At 43.2% G+C, this 23,692-nt stretch overlaps 1 protein-coding gene across 4 annotated transcripts in view; it reads left to right on the plus strand.

Moving 5' to 3' along the window:
- elf1 (E74-like ETS transcription factor 1) overlaps nucleotides 1-23,692 on the plus strand; it is a 75,742-nt gene that overhangs the window by 26,013 nt on the left and 26,037 nt on the right. The window contains exon 1 of one of the 4 annotated variants that reach the window (XM_052074556.1): nucleotides 4,866-5,000. The exons of 1 other annotated variant lie outside the window; for it this stretch is intronic. The gene's annotated coding sequence lies outside the window, so the exon portion shown is untranslated. 2 more of the 4 variants (XM_052074530.1, XM_052074547.1) reach the window with 2 other exon arrangements.

Here is a 23,692-nt window from a genome sequence, read left to right on the forward strand (position 1 = left end):
CAGTCAATGGAGCCGACATTCCTCCCAATCAAAATCTGTGCTGGTACAGGCGTGCTGCCGAGAAGGCGCAACCACCAAGCACAGATACTTCTCCTTTGACGAATGTCGTGGCCAAAAAGCGCTGAAAACAGTCCATATCAGGTCCACACGATGAAACAACAAACAACATGTGACAAAACAAAAGACAAAAACACAAAAAAAGAACAAAAAAGCAAGGCTCTTGAAGAGCACTTGCCAAAGGCTGCCTACTCGGGCGCCATCTTTGGGGGGGGGGGGGGGGGGGACCTCTCTGGGCCTCCGTCAATTGACTCACATCTTTCCAGGCCGCCTTGATCTTAGCCTCCAACCGTCTTTTCCATGGTGGGTAACGTATCTCATGGCTTCCATGGTTGCTCTTATAGCCAAGAGTCTCTAGGATCACTGATGCTGAAGCGTATATCAGCTCATTGGTTTCTGTGATCGTTACGGTAGGGATCGCCCGCAGTGCTGCATTCACACTTTCTATGAGACTTTCAGGTGGCATTTCACATAGCCGTTGTAATCGGTTTCTAGGTTGTCCAGCTTTCATTCTCGCCATGATCTTAGCTTTCAGGTCAGTTGCTGCCTCGCTCAGCATTTCATTCATTGGGGCTTGCCTCCCAATCTCTGGTATGACCTCCTCCTCTGATCTGGCAGCCTGGGCCCTTCACCATGGAACCTGCGTTGTACCTCATCAATCTCAAGTTGTGACAGCAGTTGCCGTTTGTGGATATTGGAACACTGAGCTACTAGTTGTTTGGGTTGTGGTTTTCGAAGTAACCATTTAGCCCACATTCTCTGCATGTAACCCCTCTGTCTAGGGTTGCTTGAGTAGTAGCATTCCAACAGAGCCATGTTATCGCATCTCGCCCATCTCTGCTTTGTTCCAGTAGCCCATTTTTCATCAAGGTGCTCTGGTTCCCTAGCACCTGACGCAGACCTTGTTTGGCCGGGCGACGTCTGAGCCGGCATGTCATTCGTTTTATTGTCTCTCATCATTGTATGAGGTAGGTGGTTCAACTTTTTGTTCATCTTCATTGCTTATCGCGAAAATAAAGAGATGTTTAGCTCTACTAAATAACTAACAATTTCATTGCAATGCTTGTGGTTAATGCTCGATTTTCGATTTGTAACCCCCGAGTTTTTTGTGGTGCTTACTGGTCCATGCACCACACGTTGTATAGCTTTGTTTGTTTGTTTTCGTTCTAAATTGACCCTCAGTACTGGCTCCAGAGGAAGTGATGATATCTATCGTTTTATTAAGAAGCTTGCTCGTGTTACTGTTAAGGAAAAAAAGAAAGAAGTAAAAGTTGACCTGAGGATGGCTTTCATGTTTGTGATCTAACTGTGTAGTGCAAAAGTAATAATCAATCAAATGTGTATTCTGATGTTCTCAACATCCCAACTCCAGCAAGGCATGAATCAGTCTCACCGCAAAAGCTAGCAGTTACTAGCCAGCAGTCTCTCGCCACATCCCAGCCATCTTGTGCCTGTTCCACCTTGTTGCTGGTGATAATATTACCAAGGCTTTGTAGTCTAAATAAATCCCATTTGCTTCCCTGCTTATAACATGCTGTCTTACTGCCTGACTCCACAGCATTGTTAACATTTGCCATGGATACCATGGGCTGGATAAAAGTGGTTACATCCCACAATGCCACGTGCCTTTCACATTGCATTGTGGGATCTAGCAGCCTTTATTCATCCATGGAGAATGTGTGATGCAGTGAGACGGCGTCTTAGCATGCCAGGAAGAGAAGAGCAATTATTGAGACTGCGATGCCTCACTATCACCGACACCAGCGAGCTCTTATACTGTGGTGGAACCCGGGCAAACACTCGATTGCTGGCTTAAAACTGCAAGTTAAGTGTCACTGGCTTCCATGGAGGGACTCAGGGTTTGCTGAAAGACTTTCATTTTATTGTTTTATTTACTTGTCTCTTTGTTTGTGGGCACTCATGTAATGCTAATGGAAACAGTAGGTGTGTTCCGATCAGGGTTTTATGATGCCGATTCTGATACTGATGATCCATCAGGGTGATCGGGTGATCGGGTGATACCGATGCCAATCACATGGATTTGGTGTAAAATGTTACATTTTTGAGCTACAACTACAGATTTGTTTCCTGAAATTAATCTGTCAGTTTATTATAAACAACAATTGTTACATATCTATCCCTTCCTTATTCCAAAACGGATTATTTTTTAAAACAATCAATCATCAAATTCAATTTGTGCAATAAACGCACAAACTAATTATGACTCAGTTACTATGATGGTCTGTAACATATGGGGGATAAAAGGGGCAAATGTTATTTTCCCCAAGTTAGATTTAAGATTTAAGATATCCTTTATTTGTCCCACACTGGGGACATTTTCAGTCTACAGCAGCAAGATTGTGGGTAGAAAGAAGAAAGAAGAAAAAGTAAAAGCAGCTAGTTGCAAATGCAAATGTCCTACACGATTAAACACAATAATAATAACTAGTCACGTTTACTTCTATTCCTATTAGCATGAAACCAAATCACCAAATGGAATGAAAATAATGCATTTCACAAAAAGCAGGTCAAATAAGTATGGAATTTCATTTGAGTTCATAAGGGTGGCATAATCTTGTTGTCAATCCTGCTGGAGTATAAATTTGTTTCATGAAGTGTAAGAATAAGACTTAAAGATTTAAATAACATTTATGAATAGTTACCATTCAACCAGTTTTCCACTGATTGACATCACTTGAACAAGAGGAAGAAATCTGACGCGACGCCATGTTCTAGCATTCTGCTACATTGTAAATACCTGAATAACGAAAGAAATACAAGACTGATTGTTGAGAATACTACAGCAACCAAGCATGAATCTCGGGTACAAGTCCAGACAGCGACCCCTGCCCTTTGTGAAACTTTTTGTGGAGATCAAAAGTATACAACTACGCTGAGCAGAGCGCTAGACGCCTATGCTAGTCCACCGCTGGTGCCGACATTCTCATCGAAGGCAAATGCAATGGCTTACTTTCAATCAGTTGAAAGTAAGCCATAGCTTACAGTTCTCAAACCATCTTTTCATGAGGCTGAGTTTTTTGTCAACACCATCACTTGTTATGTTGTCAATACAGAGCACACATCTTTTTGGGGGGTTTGGGATGTCAATTAACATCGGTACGCTGCAGCACATGGCGTCGGTTTGTAGCGACGCCACTCGAGTGAAGGGCGACTCAGCAGTCGATAATCCGCAGCTCTGCGCTGTGCGTGCATCATTATATCTAGGAACAACTACATGTTTACATACTTTATGTAAGTCAAAGGAAGAAAATTATGGTGTAAGTTTTCCCGTAGTAATATATGGCACCTTTGTTGATTGTTTGCAACTGCTGTAAACTGTTAGAGTACATATAGGTTAGGAACAATTGGACACTGAGGGTGATCGATCAGCCATAAAAGACTTTGATTTTTATTTTTAGCACATACTGATAAAAATAAGGGAAATCTAATTTCCTTTTGGAACTGGAACCGATTCATTGAACTTCCATTCATTTTAATGTGAAACATTATTTGATTTGGAAACATTGCAGGTTGTGAAGTAGTCACAGAACAAAATACTTGTATATGACTTAATTCAAAACAAATCTGCAAGATCAAGACTTTCATCAACAAAATGATACATTATAAATAAATAAATAAATATATATATATTTAAAAAATTCTCATCTCACCCCTCGAGATGCGATATATATATATATATATATATCCATCCATTTTCCGAACCGCTTAATCCTCACCAGGGTTGCGGGGGTGCTGGAGCCTATCCCAGCCGTCTTCGGGCAGTAGGCGGGGGACACCCTGAATCAGTTGCCAGCCAATCGCAGGGCACACAGAGACGAACAACCATCCATGCTCACATTCACACCTAGGGACAATTTAGAGCGTCCAATCAGCCTGCCATGCATGTTTTTGGAATGTGGGAGGAAACCGGAGCACCCGGAGAAAACCCACGTGTTTGAGTGTGTGTGTGTGTATAAATACATATACAGTAATCCCTCGTTTATCGCGGTTAATGGGACCAAAACCATCCGCGAAGTAGCAAGGCCAAATTTAATGGTATACATGCATGTAGAAGCAGATTTTGAAGTAATTAACATGACTTAATGCTGTATACTAATAGATTTAAACATGGATAAGTTTGGTTACTTTATGAGTAACAAAATACAGTAAACATTGCGATTGGCTGGCAACCAATTCGGGGTGTCCCCTGCCTACTGCCCGAAGACTGCTGGGATAGGCTTCAGCACCCCCGCGACCCTAGTGAAGATAAAGCGGTTCGGAAGATGAATGAATGAATGAATACAGTAAACATATACTTTTATTTTTTATTTTTTAATGTCCGCAAAAAGTCCACAAACAGTCCGCGAGAAGCTGTGAGAGTCAGCAAAACAACAGCGATTCCCACAAAGCAACACATACAGTACTCTACTACATGTATATGATTTTTAATTTTTTTATGAATATGTTTGAAAAAATCCGCGATGCACTGAACCGCGAAATAGCGAGGGAGCACTGTATATTTTTTTTCCCTTGCAACTTCAACTTTATTCTGACTATTTAATTAATTATTTAAAGCCTTTTTTGTAACTCTGAGAACCTTCTGAATCTTCATTTTTGAAGTGTTGACTGTGTCACAGTCCCAGACCTTTGCGACACTTGTTGCACAGTGACAGTGGATCGCAATTGAGCCTGAGATGATATCACCATGTCTTGTGATGGAACGTGATCACTTCATCTTCAAGCAAGGGGAGGAGCACGAAAGGCTTCATTTATTGTACCTCCTACAGGCAGGAGTTGTTTTATGAGTTGTCATTGTATTTGTTCTACACTCCCTCGCTTGTCCATTGCTAAGTTGCCTGCAGTGACGTGGCTAAGAAGCTCACATTTCTCTGTGAGGGCTCCATTTTAGGCCTCTTTTTTTCTCAGGTCAAAGTCTACAGTGGGTGCGTACCTGTGTTTACCTTCACCTCCTCCTTTGCAGGAGAAACCCGTCTATCGTCTTTCTCGCAGCCCGCCCCTGTGGCTGTGTTCCTCCCATCCCCCCACCTTCTCTCCATCCAATCCCAGAGAATGCACCTGAGCAGATTTGCCTGCAGGGCTCCGCACCTAAGTGAATGCTGATTGGCCAGGTGCAGGCCGCCTGCCCGGGGGCCGCTCACTACCAATGGTGACGAGGCTGTGTGACTCATAGGGAGAGGACGGCTCGCTTCACGACACTTCTCCTTTTTCTGCCTCCAACTCATTCGTCGTCTTGTTTTTTTGTTTTTGTTTATTTTAGCCGCTCCATCCCCCACCCCCTCACCTCATCTTTCAGATTGTTAGTGTGAGAAAGGTGTGGAGTGGGCCTCGGTTGCTTGTCGCACACCTTCAGTTGTCGCTTTAAAGGCTCTATTTGGATTAGTCCCCTCCACCTCGCCACCCACTTGTTTGGCTCCTTTTGTTTTTGACCCTTTCATTGGTTGTATCGACGTCACGGCTTGTTTTGATGCTTTCCGCGATGGATATGGTCACCTGCATCCTGGTCATTTGAGGTTGGTGGTAGTTTTCTCCCTTTCAATTGGCGTCATTGCATTGAGGATTAGAGGGTTTGTTACAGTGCAAAGAAAAAGTGACATGTTAACAGGTTGCTACTTTGCCCTTGCCTACGTACATCAATGAGATTCATTTTCAAGGGATGGACGGATTACACTTCAGAATTTTGAAGTCAAAGCCAAGTAGTTGGTTCAGAATTTAATTTCGGCACCTGGGTCTGGCTGCGGCTCATTGCCTTATAAGGTGTGTTGAAATAAGGGCGGGAGCTGACAGTTTTGCAAGGCCCTCCAAACCGACCGACCAAGCCCGCATGTTCTATTTTAATCATAATAGTCACTTATTGTACATTGTGCCACTTTTGATTCCATTTTGACTCTTATCTATTTTGTAGTTTGTTTCTTTTGTGTTGTTTTTGCCCGCTGCTGTCTTTTTTTGCACTAAGTCAGTCGTGCATGGTTTCCCAATCAAACGATCAACGGAACAGAATGTTGTTCGTCTTGTAGCTTTACGGAAAAAGGGGATGGAAAGGGGGATCAGAATATCTTCATTTCACTTCATTGGGAGGTTCAACCACAGTGTCTTGTTCCTCTTGAGCGCGGCACGTTAACCCCCCCCCCCCTTCATCCCCCCCTTTGCTTTTAGAGGTTTGTGTGGAAGATCTCAAGCTCCACAGATGCATGTTGCAGCTTCCTGTTTCAGCAGAAACCGACGGTGGTGTCACGTTTAACATGAGCTGTGACTTCTCAAGCAGGCCAGTTTGACAAAATCAGACCCACGCTTTAGGATGTTCTCACTCATTTGGCACTTGGTGGCTTGTTTGGTGGCCTGATGTCGGTTGGCGCGAGAAGCACGCCAAGAGAAATTCTCCTTCTTAGTGTATGACTCATTGGTTTGGATGAATGGTCTGCCTGACTTTGCATGATGACCCAGTCACACTGTGTGACTACTCCTTCTCATGTCACCGCTTTGCATTGAAAATTAGGACCAGTTCACGACTCCCGCTCTGTTTATCGAGGCTGGCGATCAGGTGATGGGGGTGGTCAGCAACGGTCACCCAGTCCTTCCTTTCAATAAAGAAATGAAAGCGTGTTGAATCCTGTCAATATTGATTCGACAGTACATGACAGAGACTTTGGCATATCAAGAGGAGGATGGGTGGAGTTCCAGCGTGCTCGGATATGTACAAGTTAAAGTTTGCAAGAATGCAGTTTCTGCTAGTGTCAGTCCAAAAGGAATTTCAATTACCGCCACTAAAAAAGTTCAGATTTAATTATTGTTTGGCTTTTAGATGGTTAGCAGAGAATTTCCCACAGAGAAGAACCAGTTTTCATCAAATTGCCAATCCAGTAATGGACAATGGCAGAATTTGGAAAATTCTGAAAAGGTTCCACATTTCTCAGTGAATTACAATGACAATGACGAGATAAATGCATACACGGGACGGGGCCATACAAATTAGGATTGACAGATTTATGAGGGCGGCCCAGTCATCCAGTGGTTAGCACGTCGACTTCACATTGCAGAGGTACCGGGTTCAATTCCAGCTCCGGCCACCCTGTGTGGAGTTAGCATGTTCTCCTTGGGCCCGCGTGGGTTTTCGCCGGGTACTCTGGTTTCCTCCCACATTCCAAAAATATGCATGGCAGGCTGACTGAATACTCCAAATTGTCCCTCAGTGTGAGTGTGGGCGTAGATGGTTGTTCGTCTCTGTGCGCCCTGCGATTGGCTGGCAAAGGATTCGGGGTGTCCCCCACCTGCTGCCCGAAGACAGCTGGGATAGGCTCCAGCACCCCCCGCGACCCTAGTGAGGATCAAGCGGTTCGGAAAATGGATGGATGGAAGATTTAGGAGGAGGCCTTATCCTAAGTGATTTGTGGTCGTTTATGAAAAGGTGTTTTGATATTTCAGCCTGCACTTAACAAAATGCTTAATACTTATAATTTAGTAATTAACTCCTGTAGGGGAGACTGGTGACGTTGTTAACATAGCTCAGTTGTAACACTTGAAATTGCTTTAATTGGGAACAAGTGAAGAATCACCTAATTTACATTGCATATGTTAAGTCCTGAGACCACAGCTGAAAAAGTAGTCAAGCAAACACAGAAAACCTTTTTTTTTTTTTGCTCAAATTATTTTTATGATTACCACCATTACCATTATAATGGCCGTCTGCAGGAACCCATGACCATAATGTGGCCCGCGACCAAATTGAGTTTGACACCCTTGTTTTAAATCGAAGACAAGCTCATTGCTCATTGCTAATACACACAGGGACAGTTGTAACAAACCTTCTTGGGGTAAACTGAGACAGGTATAACATAAAATTTACCACAAGCTAAATTCGATTTGAATGCATCCGTACAATTTTAGTATTTATTGAAAAAAACAATTGATGATACAGTCCAGCCACATGCGAGGAATGCACCTTTGCACCTTCAAAAGTAACTGATCATTCAGCTCCAGCTCTCCTAACCAACCAGCCTTGTGCTCCCAGCCTCTGATCAGCTACCGACCAAGCTTCTCCTCAACCAACCGTATCTCTGCTCCAGAACCAAACCACTCAAAAGCTATCTCCTGAAGAAACATTGACTTGGCTGAACTTAAGAGTAACGGTGGCTCAACTCTTGCAAAAGCCTGGCAACAGAAACTCCCTAACACAAAGGAAGAAAAAAAAACCCAGCCATAACTGACACACCTATCAAGCTAATGCTGTGGACCTATTTTTATGCTAAGTGTAAGTCGAGGGCAAAGTGCAGTCTTACTGTGCACATGGGTGAAGTTTTCTTTCGTTTGGTAGTTTATTTGCCTTTGCACAGGTAAAATTGAGTCTAATTGTTTGCGTCTTAGTGTACCATTGTGGGATGGAAGTAGTCTTCCCGGCTGATCCTCGTGGCATCCTTCATCTGTATCAAAATGAGGATGTTCCAAACGCAGTAACTGGGAGTATGCCATGATTGACATTGTGGAGACAGAAATAGACTTGCTGGGGTCTGTGCATGACATTGGAAGGTATACTGCAAGCTTCCCCCTTGCGAATGATGTAGTCACCCATACACGTGATATGGGCATGGGGAGAGACCACCTTGCACCCTCGATTGTTCATCTGTCTATGTGATCAGCCACACCCCTGCCTCCCCCCAATAGTGACTGGGGTGCTGTTAAAATATTTTTAAAATGATAAGGATTATAATCCCGTCTGGGATTTGTTTTCTACAGTGATTTGGAGGAAGTCGCTGATGGTGTAGTGTAACACTCACCTGACTCGTAGTGGTACACTCGTGGGCAGCGTGGGATCGCTATGCTCCAGGGAACCCCCCCACCCCCAACCCTGTCCAGGATAAGTAGTGTTGAAAATCGCTGGATGGAATGATTCAGATGGATTGTCACAGTCTGGTGTTATATTTATGAATGAAATCCTCTGACTTCCACTACGCACATCTGCGAAGCGCCAAATTTGTCTGCCTGCGGCTCGATCAAATACACCAAAATCACCACCTATGCTACACAATAGACTTCCTCTTAATTAGCCTAAAATGTAGTCTACATTTCGTAGCCAAATTTGCAGATGAGCTGGGAGATTAGGCAGGAACGCCCAGCGAAGCATCGCATGTCTGTCAAATTCACAAACACGCTTAAGTAGACTTTTGTCCCGGCATGAAAATGACGATGCACCCGTCCATTCATTCTTATAAAGATTCATATTAGTTTTACATCAAATACTGAGCTACAGGAGTTTTGTTTAAATGTTTTGGAGAACAAACCTTTAATATCTTTCATCATTTTCATACCCTTTCTTTCATTATCTTACATTTCACCTCAAGCTATGTTCAAACTTACCCGGACCACGGACTCAATTGTATCATTTCACACTTTGCATTTGAAATTGCGACATGCATTTTCGGTTTATGTTGCACAGGTATTTTCCATGTCATTTATTAGTAGACACTTGGAGCAAATTTGCAGAGCAGTTACAACACCGAAGCTCAAAATACCTCAATGTTAGAGACACAGATGTTCTCTAACATTGACCGGGTCGAAAATATGTCACCCCCATTTTCCCCTACATTGGAATGTGATGAAACAAACAAAAAAGACATTTCTATAATTATCATTTGTGTAAAAAATCTACTTTAAAAATTCTCTGTCTCGTTTTTATTAATAGAGAATATTTTCCCCACGTTCAATTACTTTTGATTAAATTGTTCATTGCTGTTTAATTTTAATATTACAAAACTAAAAGTTTCTACAAATTGAATTAAAAAAATGTTTGGCTGCAAGATTATTGTCATTATTTTTTGCATTTGCATGCTATGTCCATGTCACTTTCTTCATACTACTCACTCTCTGGAAAGGTTGCGTACCCTTGAAATTGCCCGCTTGGAAAATAAAATCCGGGTAAAGAAGATTGAAAATACACCCGCCCCTGCCCTGAAGCCTACAGCTTGAGCAAGGAATTTTTGTGCGTAGGATGTGTGCATGTCCATAGGGGATGTGGTGATGCGTTCAAGGCAACATGCATGCAATGGTTTGTTCCAGCCAATCCTTGATTGGAAAAAAAAAAAAAAACGTAATAAATACCAGTACATCAGTCAATCAATTGAGCAAGTGTCTGCTAATGTTGCAACTGTCTCATACTCTGAGCATGCTGTGACTAGCAGCCTTCTTATTGCTTTCTCTGTCTATCAGTATGAATAGACATGATTTTCTTTTTCTCCTCAGACTTTTTTTTCAGAGGTTCAAGGGGATGTGATACAATTAAACCGCTCTCTGTTCCCAAAACACAAAATAGTTATCAGCTACCTTTCATTCAGACCTTCCTTTTTCCAAGTAAAATACGAAATTTGTGTGTAGTTTGTCAGCAAAGAGGCCAGAAGCTTGACTCAAGACACCCACCTGACTTACTTAAAAAAAAAAAGAAAAAAAAGTCATTAACAACAGGTGAGGGGGGAAAAAAAGGCAGATGCTGTGTGGGAAGATCAAGTCACAACCTCTGATAACACACACACACACACTTATGGTTATGCAAGGTTCCATGATGGTCAAGGCTCAAGATTGAGTGATTAGTAAAGTCAATTCAACATGTCTGCTCACCCGCATACGTCATACCGTCGCTTTAAGAAAGTTGGCTATTGGCTTTAATTGTTAGCAAATAAACTGTAACCATTTTCTTTAATTGTGGCTAATTAGAAGGCAGTGTCAAACAATAGCTGGCAAATGCATTTGAATCCGCAAGTCATCTCGATACTGGTATTTTTGTGTGTGTGTGTGTGTGTGTGTGTGTGAGTGTGTCACATCATATGGTGGGTGCTCCTTCACAATGTGACCCATACAAGAGCTCGTGATAATCATCATAACTTATTTGACATCATTACATTGATGTATATATATATATGTATATAACATATAGTCATGTTACCTTGACAATACTGTCATATGATTGTGGTCAGTAATCACTTTGTTGTTGTTTGCACAAGGACATTTAACGTCTGTTGCTTACCAAAACAGGAGTACAGTACCTACAGAGGCACATAAGCAGGTTCCGGGTCGAATAAACATGTGGGTTTAGCCAGCCGAAGTGTTTCTCTAGTCGTACACTCCACAGTGTTCGTGTGCACCTATTATTAGATTCTTGGTAGCTGCATGTCTTCAGATCCAGTTTGCCTATGTTCTCTGTATTTGGCCCTAATCCTCTTCCGTAATAATTGCCCTACAATTTAATATATATTATTTCACTTTCGCCCTCCAGCATTGCATTATTCGGGAGGAGGTGAGGGGTGGACTTTTTGCTTTCTGTTTTAATAGCCATGTATTCTTAGGGGTTAGGGACTAACTATCCGCATACAATTAATGCCGATTGAAATGGAATTTGGGGCTGGTTTAACACAATAGATTCTTCAAAATTTGCTGATAAACATCTGATAAGCATTTTCTATGAAAATGGGGTGAAATCGGAAGTAAAACAACCCCGCAAAAATGACAAATATTGTTTTTTCAAAATCTGTGAACAGGTTAATCTACAGATGCCGATCTTAATTAGCTTTTATTGTTAACTTGACTTAAGCTTAATTTACAAATCAACCGTATATTTGTAATTGTATCATGTATTGGTCATATATATTCCTGACTACCAGTCGTTCAAATTTGTCCTCTGTAGAGGACATTTGTGAACCTAAATATCTCCCACCCAGTCCATCCAATCGCATTAACTCCTTTTGTTATTCTAAAGGGGGCATTCGGTGCTTTCCAATGATACCAAATTTGTAGGGGTTAGAAAAAGTAAGAAAATGGCTTCCCTTCGTGCAAGCACTTTTCATGGGAAGAGGAAAAGAAATACTTTTTATCAAACACATTTTGTCTTGAAATGCTGTTGGCATTTTATTTATAAGACTCTTATGAACACGCCGAGTTGTTTTAAGTGTATTTGAGCCTGGTATTCAAGTGTTTAAAAAATGTAGTGGAATTTCAAAATTTTCGTTTGGAGTAGTCCAATTACTTCACATAAATTGGGTAATTTCAAAATAAATGTGATTGGACAACATTTTTTCCTGGTAGTCAGGAGGTTAAAACACACAAAATAATAATGATGATAATAATAAAACGTATTGATGTTGGACATGACTTGATTTCCAAGGCGATTGCTCTAAGACTGCAAAGGAAGCGCAGCTTCCCCATAAGTGTCAAAAAATAAGTGATCAAATATATGTGCGTACATATAATTGTGTGTACATGTCATTGACTAAATATGTGCTACAACGCGCTCAACTTTTGTTCCGAATCAGCTTTTTGGTATTGGTTACGACGCGACTCTCTTCTCATTCATTCCCGCAGCTTCACTGTGCTTTAAACTGTGTGGACGCTGAGCATCTACAGCGCGGACGCTGGGCGTCTAGAGTTCAGTGTAGGTTATCCCAATGCATTGAAACGAGATGAGTCATTGGCTAAATGCTGGTTTTGCTCAGCGTCTCTCGGAGTCTATGGACAGTGGGTGTGTATCGGCTGGCCCGGACGCTAAGCTTTTTCTGCATGATGATTAGATGTTTTGTCTGAGGCTGAATCTCTTTATGATTGACTACAAAATGAGCCAATCGCCGATCTTTTGGTGTAGGCATCCGTGGGAGCATCTTTCAATTCTCATTCTGTTCTAAGTTGAACTGGAGACTTCTTCTAATCATCTTAGCGACACTCTCTTTGTTGAAAACGACTAGCGACAAATTAATCTTTCACTTCTGGTGGGTTTTATTGTAGTTGCTGTAGTTGTAGAACACGAGTGAAGTCCCTGGAAAAGACACCTTGTTGGTATGACAGGGTCACAGATAATTTTCTTGAAAAGGAACGGAGAGTAGAATTCACGTAGAAATAAACGGACACATTTTATGATGTCGGCCGAAATTGAGCTTCACTTCCTTGACAGACCAGCATCCGCCACTGTTTGATTAAAAATATTATTAGAAATGTATGTATAGATGAAGGCCTCACTTCAAGTAAAGGACTTACCACCTAATAGACACCAGCTGCATTCTGCATTTGAGTCCTATATAGTCGTCAAAGAACAATGCCCAGTGAAATTGTGTACGTACAATGGCCTGTAGGTTTACCGTCTGTCAGATAAAAGCAGAGGGAAGAAACTCATTAAAAAAAAATCTATTGTGTGTGCCTCTGCCCGCCATTTCTAATTTTGAGGTCCTTTCAAATCTTTTGTCAACACTAGTCGGTTCAAAACACATCCTGAGTGCAAGGCTGTCTGGTCTTTTTTCCAGTGAGAGAAGTTAACCATGAATGCATTTGTGGCTCTATATGAGAAGAATTGATTTCCCTCGTGGATCGACGTGGAAACGTGTCTTTGCTCTTAATGACTGCTGGGAACGTCTCCGTGTGCGTTTCTTCATTTCTAGATTCGATAACATTTGAGCTACCAAAAAGCTCTTCAGTCTTCTGCCATGCGGAAATGCTTGTGAGCAAGCAAAAGCTACGGAAAAGTAGTTGTTTTTTTGTTTTGTGGTTTTTTTGTTGTTGTTGTAGTTGAAGTAGTAGTTATTGTATATGTCAAAATATGTGTTTGACAGAGTTTTATGTTGTTAGTAAGCTGTGTTCAGCCATGTAGATATCCAAACAAACTCAGTTTCAAAGGTGAAAAGATATTTATGGAAGCATACAATTTTGGGGGGAAATCAAATTTGTGTAAAACCAGCCCAACTTGTCTGAAAACATGCTGGAAGGTGTTTGATATTGTTAGTAAGCTGCCAAACAACTTTTTATTGCTCCGCTGTGCAGAAATGTTGGATCTCACTAATTTAAGTGAAGGCTGTGGATCTGTTTTTTGGTAGTGGAAGTAGTTACTGTACAGGGATGCAAAGGTGTGGACCATTTCACGTAAAGTTTCCACCAGATTTCCAAGGCAAGTAAAGCTTGGGAATTTAGGAAGTATTCCAAATTGGAACCTTTCCATGGGAACGAGCTTGGAGCTGAGCGCAATTTAATGAAAATACATCACATTCTAGCATTCAGTCATTATCAATACGGATTCATGTTTTGTCAAAAGCAAACTTCCTTGCAAAATAGATTGCTGTCCTTGCCCCACATGCAATGCCTTTGCAGTATATTAACTGTCCCCCCCACGTCACTTGAGTGGCGCCATATTGCTTGCAACACAAAGCAAAAAATTCAACCAAGCAAAGGCTTGTAACTCAAAACACTTAATAAGCCCAAGGTACCACTGTACTTGCATTGAGTCTGGTTGTTTTAGTCGGGTCTTATGCTAAAATACATTTTCCCCCAAATCTCTTTACGATCTCTATTAAGAGCCAAGCATCGGTTTTGGTGCTTTATTCACGTTTCGCCCCATAGATCTCTGTTAATTCCCGTTTTGAACGTTCCTGGAATTTTGCAAACCCATTTGTGGGAAATTAATAACATTAATAACACACTATATATATATATATATATATATATACACACACACACACACACACACACACACACACACACACACACACACACACACACACACACACACACTCCACCCGATGGAAATGGGGTCTTTCGTGAAACCCATGTGCTTTCTCCGCTTCATGAGGCCTCTAGATGAGTTGGTCGCTAGGCAACAGCCACTCCTTGTTTACCTTTCTGTATTTTGCACGAGCGATTGTTATCAGAAAAAGAAGCCCCCCGGTTAGGCCCTCTTGAATCAAGGATAGTCGTATAAGACATTTCACCCATCGAGGGATACATACTGTATGTCTGAATCAAATGCAATTATTGCAACCTGTTAAATATTAACACCGGTGTCCATGTGTGCTTACACTAGTCTCCAAACAAGAACTTTATTATACCTTCATTGTCACCTGAGCGCCATAAAGCTCCGTACTTCATGAAACCTGTCGCACATATTGACCCGTACTATCCCTGCACTTCTCCAAAGAGGTGGGACTGATTGAACTGTGATCAGTGTCGAGTAACAGTTGTACGTGAAGAGGGGTGTGGGGGCGGTGGGGGCATGTTGTTGGAAGGATGAGTTAACCGTCATGACTTGTTGACTTGTTACTTCACAGTTTCACCTCCCTCCCATTCCACTCCTCCCACCGCTTTTCAAGTATGCAGCAAAGTGGTGACGCAGCACTTGAGTGCTGTGCTTTACAGCCACAAAGATTAGATAGAATACATTGGCCAGCGACACCCAATACCACACTGACCTATATCAAGTGGTGCGAAATCAGATAAGCCAGACTGTCTCCGTGAGTGCTGAAGGAGGGGGCGAGAGGACAAGAGCTGATTTACTTCAGTAGCTGTGGAATAGTGGTCAGGCTATTCGGGTCCAAAACAACTACGTGTGGAGTTTGCATGTTCTGCTTGTGCTCATGTGGGTTCTCAGTCACCACCGAGGATGGCAAATCTTGTGAAAATGTACTCTTCATTGATTTGCCTCTTGCCAAAATCTTTAGTTGAAGCTTTGAGGCTCACAAAAAGTTGGAAATTTGCGGGGGTAGGGAATGGAATGTTCGACCTTTGAGTTTTGTACTAAGTGCACAGCATTGCTTTTCGCAGATACGAGTTGATATGTGATGTTTTGTGATGTTACCAATGAATTATCTGCCTTCTTTCTTGAGAATCTGAGAACAGATTTCTTAATTTTATTTGAATTCTATCAATAGATGGGTGGTTTGGAGTACTTGACCACCCATCAAGTGTGAAATCAAACAAGCGAGTGCTACTTAGATATCAGGTGATTTCTGAAGATGCGTCTGTGAGCAAGCAGTTTGGAATTTTGCCCCATTGTGATGTTTGAGTTGGGTTAATTCGCAGAATACCGCCCAATTACTAGCAGCATTGAATTGTGTTGGATGCACACATGAGCTTTCGATGAGTGGCACATACATGATAGCTTCCTGGACTTGGTAACGCTGTAGTATGGGTACGGTTTCAGTGTCTGTGTGGTGTGCTTGGCATTGACCTCGCAGTAGAAAGGGTGGGGGTGACACAGCAGAGCTGTAAAGAGTTCGGGAATACTTTACCCATGGCTTTTTTTTTTTTTACTCTTGACTCTTGATCATTTTTGACTAAAGAATGTCGCAAATATTCAGACAGCCGGGAACTCTTATATTGTGGAAAAATACATAAAATGACTTCCTTTTCGAGGTCAAATCTTGGTTTCTGTTCAGTTATTGTTAAATACAAAGACCCAACACAATTTGCAACTGAACACACACCAAATCTATATCCCTTTGGACGATTCTTTAAATGCCATGCATCAAATTTCATCCGTCCATTCGAGCAGGGATCATTTTCAACATTTTTTTTTTATTTTGGTGCGTTTGTGTTTATTCCAGATCATGTCTGAAAACTTTTAAGACAATATGGCGCCCAGGTGGTTCGGATATAGATCTCACAGTCTGAGGGTTGGACATTGGCTTGAATGTAAAGTGTGTAAGCTCATTTGTCCATAAGTGCCCATGGATTGCCGAGCGAGCCGTCCCCCCACCTCTCGCCCAAAGCCAGTTTAGATGAGGAGAAGCACAATAGCAAATGGACAGATGGATGAAAACATTTCACCGTTATTAGGCATGATGATCATCATAGTCCTTCACTATAAGCCCATATACAGTAATAGTGAAGGTATTCTTGACAAAACAGCTAGCGTGTCCTTAAAAGCTCAAGCTTGACCCCAAAGCGTGTGACGTGAACGGGAGGCAGGAAAACTGGTTCACTTGGATCTTTCCTTTCCGTGTGGGCGTGTTATGTTTGCTCCACACAGTGATGTGTCTAATTATGGGTGGACACACCAGCCAGCGTGCCTGTGTCCAGACCTGTTTGGTATGCAGCCGCAGCAGCCTGGTGCCCGCTTCCCAGGCCCCGCCTTCCCATTATGCCACCTGAGTGCAAAAAAAAAGACTGCAAAGTTCATAGTAGTCGTTGACATTTCCACACTGGTGTTGGGTTAACAATCAGGAATGTAATTTGTCTTTTTTGTTTTGTTTATTTAACTTGAAATGTTTACATATGAACGTAAACGCTGACGAGAAATCACTCTTTCATTGGCCGCGCAACATTGCTTGCATTCGCCTTCAATTCTCAGCAGTTCACTTTGGAGATTCCGCTAGGCTTCCGTATTTGTCCGAATGCGTAGTGTTATAAATAGAAGAGAATATGACTTTTCATGTCAGGTCATGCACATTGCTCACACACACATAATCAAGCCTTAACGACACCTAAAGCATGAAGCATCTCAAATATGCCCACAAGAACGAGATCAGCAGTCCACACACACACACACACACACACACACACACATACACACACACACACACAAACACACACACACACACACACACACACACACACGCACACACGCACACGAATTCCTCCTTTCCGTTATCGCAGTATTTCAATATGTAGTAGTCCCCTGATAAGGCGTAGAAAAAAAAGTAGTGTGTTTCCGTTAGCCCGACCGACCGAGAATTTCTACGTTCCCAAAAAACTTTAGGGTCAGCATTTTTTTTCAAACAACCCTCTACATTTTTGTGTAGAGGGTTTACATCGGTGCAAACTCTCGCGATATTCAAGCTGAGCGCGTGCGTCGTTTGCCCTGTCGTCTGTCAACAACATTGAAACATGGCGGCGGCCGCGATCTGCGGCGACAGTTTAAACCGCGTTCTCTGTGTTACAGTTGCATACTCGCACCGTAATGTTAAGAAAGTAGCATCCATTGATGTATCGAAAAAAATCTGTGAACAATTTGATGAACACCATGGGCCGAGTAAACACCGAGGGCGGAGGAGGACGTCGGCGGAGGCGGCGGTGCGCCTCGGCCCCTCGAGTCCGGAGCGGGGAGAAAACTAAATAGGTGGCCGTGGCGCCGGCCGCTGAGCGGCAGGTTCAATGTCTTCTTGTTTTATGGTTATTTGTTTAATTTTTGATGGAAAAAAAAGATTAAAAAAATAAAAACTTTGTCCAACCGACCTTGATTGGTATTTTCCCCCATTGTCGATCAAGGAAATACCCCACAATGTGACAGTAATTGTTTTTTAAATAATTATAAAGCAAAATGTCAGATAGGGCGGCCCAGTAGTCCAGTGGTTAGCACGTCGGCTTCACAGTGCAGAGGTACCGGGTTCGATTCCAGCTCCGGCCTCCCTGTGTGGAGTTTGCATGTTCTCCCCGGGCCTGCGTGGGTTTTCTCCGGGTGCTCCGGTTTCCTCCCACATTCCAAAAATATGCATGGCAGGCTGATTGAACACTCTAAATTGTCCCTTGGTGTGAGTGTGAGTGCGAATGGTTGTTCGTCTCTGTGTGCCCTGCGATTGGCTGGCAAACGATTCAGGGTGTCCCCCGCCTACTGCCCGGAGACAGCTGGGATAGGCTCCAGCACCCCCCGCGACCCTAGTGAGGATCAAGCGGTTAGGAAGATGAATGAATGAATGAATGAATGAATGAATGAATGAATGAATGTCAGATAGGAACTATTGACATGTTAGTAAAATCATAACATTTCCATTTTCTTGACCTTCAAAGTATCTCTTTAAAAATGTCCACTTTCAAAGGGATTTTTGGGTGCCGACTGCATGACAAGTCAATATTTTCCTGACAAGATCCAGATGCTACCTCTGAGCATGTCTCAGTGTAACTCATGTTTGAGGGCTTTTTCAGAAGAAGCTACTGCAATTTCCTGTCCTTGTGACACACGGCCCTCATGCTACATTTGGAGTGATTCTTTGCTTCATACGTTGCCAAGCCATCTTGTAACTACTGTCAGTTTTGACTGCTTTACTTTTAATTATCCATTTTTTTTCATCGCATGCTCTCATTCACTCTTGTGCGTTTATTTTGTTGCGTTTGTGTGGATGGCTGCTTATGTTTATTTATTTTTAATCGCAACATTGCTCTTTAGAATTCTTGGTGGAAATGATACTCTACGCGCTGTTTGCAAAGGAAGCGGATGGGGGGCGTCGAAGTTTCTGCGTGCACTGACAAATGTTGCTCAGAGTGTGGTTCAACAGACAGGAAGTAGCTGTTCTGTGATGGTTTTCCTGCCAGTGCCGAGCTAGCAGGTCAGTTTGTGGGGGTTGCTTAAGCTTCACCGTATGTATTTCTGTACTATTCCTTCCAGCCGGGCAATAATTCAATTGCAATATATATCGTGACAGACACCGGATCAATAGAAATTTCGCTGAATATAAAATCAATACAAAAAAAAAAGATATCGAGAAGTAAACCCTGAGCCTGTCATTCTGCTTGCTGTAGGCAGTGGCTACAGTTTGACATTAGCTTTGTGCCACAATTACAAGCACCTAAGAGGAAATTTGGGGTGTTTGGAGCCCACACGGACCATTTCTGTGAGCCTTGTCTGCCAAACAAGCAAAGTTGTGCCGAACCACTAAAAGGGAAGTGCACATGCGCACAAGTGCGCGTGTGGCATACGTACGCTGAATGAAAGTAGGACTTAAACATACCAAATAAACGATGCACATCAGTGCATCTCTTTCAAAAAGATTATATTGTATCTATTAACACCATCAAACGACTTCGGGTGGATATTTGGTGTAGAAGTAAAAAACTAGATCTGGTATCAGCATCACACTTTACAGGCAAATCAAAAATGTCATATGAAATAATCCATGCATCCATTTTCTGATCCGCTTATCTTCACAAGGTCGCGGGGCGTGCTGGAGCCTAACCCAGCCATCTTCGGGCAGTTGGCGGGGGACACCCTGAACCGGTTGCTAACACACATAGTCCAACCGCACTCACACTTAAACTTAGGTACAATTTCGAGTGATTAATTAACCTGCCATGCATGTTTTTGGAAAGTGGGAGGAAACCGGATTACCCGTAGAAAACCAAAGCTGGAATTGAACCCGGTACCTCTGCACTGTGAGGTCGACGCGCTAACCACTGGATCACCGCGCCGCCCACACACACACACACACACAGTGTCGTCCATAATTATTCGAACCCCTAGTTAAGATTTATTAAAAGCCTTGAAATAAATGCACTTTTTATTGCACATGTATACGCTCATGCTGAAAAATGTATAAATTGGTTACCAGACACAAAATCAAACGATAGATAACAGTGGAATACAATACAATACGATACAATACAATACATTCTGATTTATATAGCGCTTTCACAAAAGCTGCAGCTGTAAAGCGCTTTTAAAAAACAGTTACTTGGATTGATTACAAGAAAGCCTATGACTCGATGCCACATACATGGATCACTGAATGCTTGGAGTTGTATAAGGTGAACAGGACCCTAAGAGCTTTCGTTGCGAACTCGATGAGGATGTGGAAAACCACACTTGAAGCCAATGGCAAGCCACTTACCCAAGTGTCCATCAAATGTGGCATATACCAAGGTGATGCACTCTCCCCACTGCTGTTCTGCATAGGACTGAACCCCCTAAGCCAAGTAATCACCAAGACAGGCTATGGATACCGCCTCAATGTCTGCTATTGTTCCTTCAGGGAGTGAGACCCCTTCAGTGCGGACTACCTTTCCTCTCTTAGTCACCATCCGACTACATTTCACAAGCCCGAATGACATCCCGATGTCACTGCTGTAGATCCTGGTTGTGTGGATCAGGGAATCTATGTCCCTTTCGCTCTTAGCATACAGCTTTATGTCATCCATGTAGAAGAGGTGACTGATTGTAGCTCCATTTCTGAGGCGGTATCCATAGCCTGTCTTGGTGATTACTTGGCTTAGGGGGTTCAGTCCTATGCAGAACAGCAGTGGGGACAGTGCATCACCTTGGTATATGCCACATTTGATGGGCACTTGGGTAAGTGGCTTGCCATTGGCTTCAAGTGTGGTTTTCCACATCCTCATCGAGTTCGCAACGAAGGCTCTTAGGGTCCTGTTCACCTTATACAACTCCAAGCATTCAGTGATCCATGTATGTGGCATCGAGTCATAGGCTTTCTTGTAATCAATCCAGGCTGTGCACAGGTTGGTACGTCGGGACCTGCAGTCTTGTGCGACTGTTCTGTCAACCAGGAGGTGATGTTTGGCTCCTCTGGTATCGCTACCAATGCCCTTCTGTGCTTTGTTCATGTATTGATCCATGTGTCCACTTATCTTAGCCGCAATGATGCCTAACATGAGCTTCCATGTTGTGGAGAGACAGGTTATTGGCCGATAGTTGGATGGGACTGCACCCTTCGAGGGATCCTTCGTGATCAGGATCGTTCGCCCTTCGGTTAGCCATTCTGGGTGAGTCCCATCCCTCAGCAGCTGTTTCATTTGTACTGCTAGGCGCTCATGGAGTGCTGTGAGTTTCTTTAGCCAGTAGGTGTGGACCATGTCCGGGCCTGGTGCTGTCCAGTTCTTCATATCTGAGACTCTTTCCTGTATGTCTGCCACTGTTATGGTAACTGGGTTCTGTTCAGGGAGGTTGCTGTGCTCCTCTCTCAGGGTCACCAGCCATTGTGCACTGCTGTTATGTGCAACCTCCTTCTCCCATATGCCTTTCCAGTACCTTTCAGTTTCCAGTCTTGGTGGGTCAGCTCTGTTGTTAGGACCCTGCCACTGAGCGTACACTTTCGCAGGTTGTGTTGCGAACAGCCTGTTTATTCGTTTGGCCTCATTCTCTTTCGTGTACCGCTTTAGGCGACTGGACAAGGCTTGGAGCCTTTGTTTGGCAGTTTCGAGTGCTTCAGGTATGGTCATCTGGATGAACCTCTCGGGTATCGGCCTTTTCATCACACCTCTCTGGGCCTCGGTCAATTGACTCACATCTTTCCGGGCCGCCTTGATCTTAGCCTCCAACCGTCTTTTCCATGGTGGGTAACGTATCTCTTATAGCCCAGAGTCTCCAGGATCACCGATGCTGAAGCGTATATCAGCTCATTTGTTTCTGTGATCGTTACGGTAGGGATCGCCCTCAGTGCTGCATTCACACTTTCCATGAGACTTTCAGATGGTACTTCACATAGCCGTTGTAATCGGTTTCTAGGTTGCCCAGCTTTCATTCTCGCCATGATTTTAGCTTTCAGGTCAGTTGCTGCCTCGCTCAGCATATCATTCATTGGGGCTGGCCACCCAATCTCATCATCTGCATTCATTGGGGCTTGCCTCCCAATCTCTTGTATGACCTCCTCCTCTAATCTGGCAGCCTGGAACCTGCGTTGTACCTCATCAATCTCAAGTTGTGACAGCAGTTGCCGTTTGTGAATGTTGGAACACTGAGCTACTAGTTGTTTCGTGGTCAACCGTGACTGTGGGTTTCGAAGTAACCATTTAGCCCACATTCTCTGCATGTAACCCCTCTGACTATGTTTGCTTGAGTAGTAGCATTCCAACAGAGCCATGTTATCGCATCTCGCCCATCTCCGCTTTGTTCCAGTAGCCCATTTTTCATCAAGGTGCTCTGGTTCCCCAGCACCTGACGCAGACCTTGTTTGGCCGGGCGACGTCTGAGCCGGCTTGTCATTCGTTTTATTGTCTCTCATCATTGTATGAGGTAGGCATTAGCGTGAAGGATCTTGCCCAAGGACCCACACTGGATGGTGTTATGTGCTAATTTTTTGCCCCCAAGCGGGATTCGAACCACCGTCTCCCGTATGCCAAACCGATGCCTTACCAACTGAGCTATTATATATATATATATATATATATATATATATATATATATATATATATATATATACTTACCGCAAACACCCCGCAGTCACATGTTCCAATACTTTTGCTCACTTGAAAATAGTGTAGTGGTACAGTCGGTTGACTTGTGAGCGGGCGGTGGTCCGCCTTTCGCCTGAAGTTAGCTGGGAGAGGCTGCAGCAACCCACCGTGACCCTGTTCAAGATAAGCGGTGTTGAAAATGGATGGATGAAAATTGAATGGGTTCAAATAAAAGGTGCTCTGTCCTGAGATGTTGAACACATCTACATGTCAATATCATGAAGCAAAAACGGGAATCCAGAACTTTTTGATTTGAATTTTTTTATCTGAAACCCAAGAGCCTTCGACATACAACGAAAACACCGGAATTGACCTTGTCGTTCCAATACTTTTGGTGGGGGACAGTATATAGCTACAAATGTAATTTGTCCATGTATATACAACAGAGGCCTCATCTTCCTTGAAACAGCAACTTTGTCATTGGGTACAGACAAGTGCTGTTTAAAAGAAGCATGTAGCCTTGTCTCGCTCTCTCTCTGAGCCCGAGTGGAAAAGTACAAGGTTCGTAGGAGATGAGATTAAATTCCACTCGTCTTTTTGGCCCCGGTACAGCGCGACGGCCTCGAATGCCCTCTGGCACAAGTCTTTCATGGCCCTGCTGCTGTTCATGAGATGCCATTAGGCTTCTGGAGGTGCAGCTCGCCATCAGCGCAGCCATACGGCCCGCTGCCAAAAGTATTGCAAGCCCTTTACAGCAATCGATTGCGATTTGCAGTTTGAATGGCTGGACATGTTAGCCTTATGCTGCATTCAGACCAAACACCAGACCAAATCTCGCGCGAGTTGTTTGATTCGCACCGGCAGCAGTTGTAAATCTTGTGCAAGGTATTTTATCCGCTTCATTTAGGCAATACCATGTCACTCAGTGGACCTTTTTGATCTGTATTTAGGCAAACATTTGGTTTGCAGTAATTTGCAAACTGGT

Source organism: Hippocampus zosterae, chromosome 1, assembly GCF_025434085.1.
Source record: "Hippocampus zosterae strain Florida chromosome 1, ASM2543408v3, whole genome shotgun sequence".
Classification (NCBI taxonomy): Eukaryota; Metazoa; Chordata; class Actinopteri; order Syngnathiformes; family Syngnathidae; genus Hippocampus; species Hippocampus zosterae.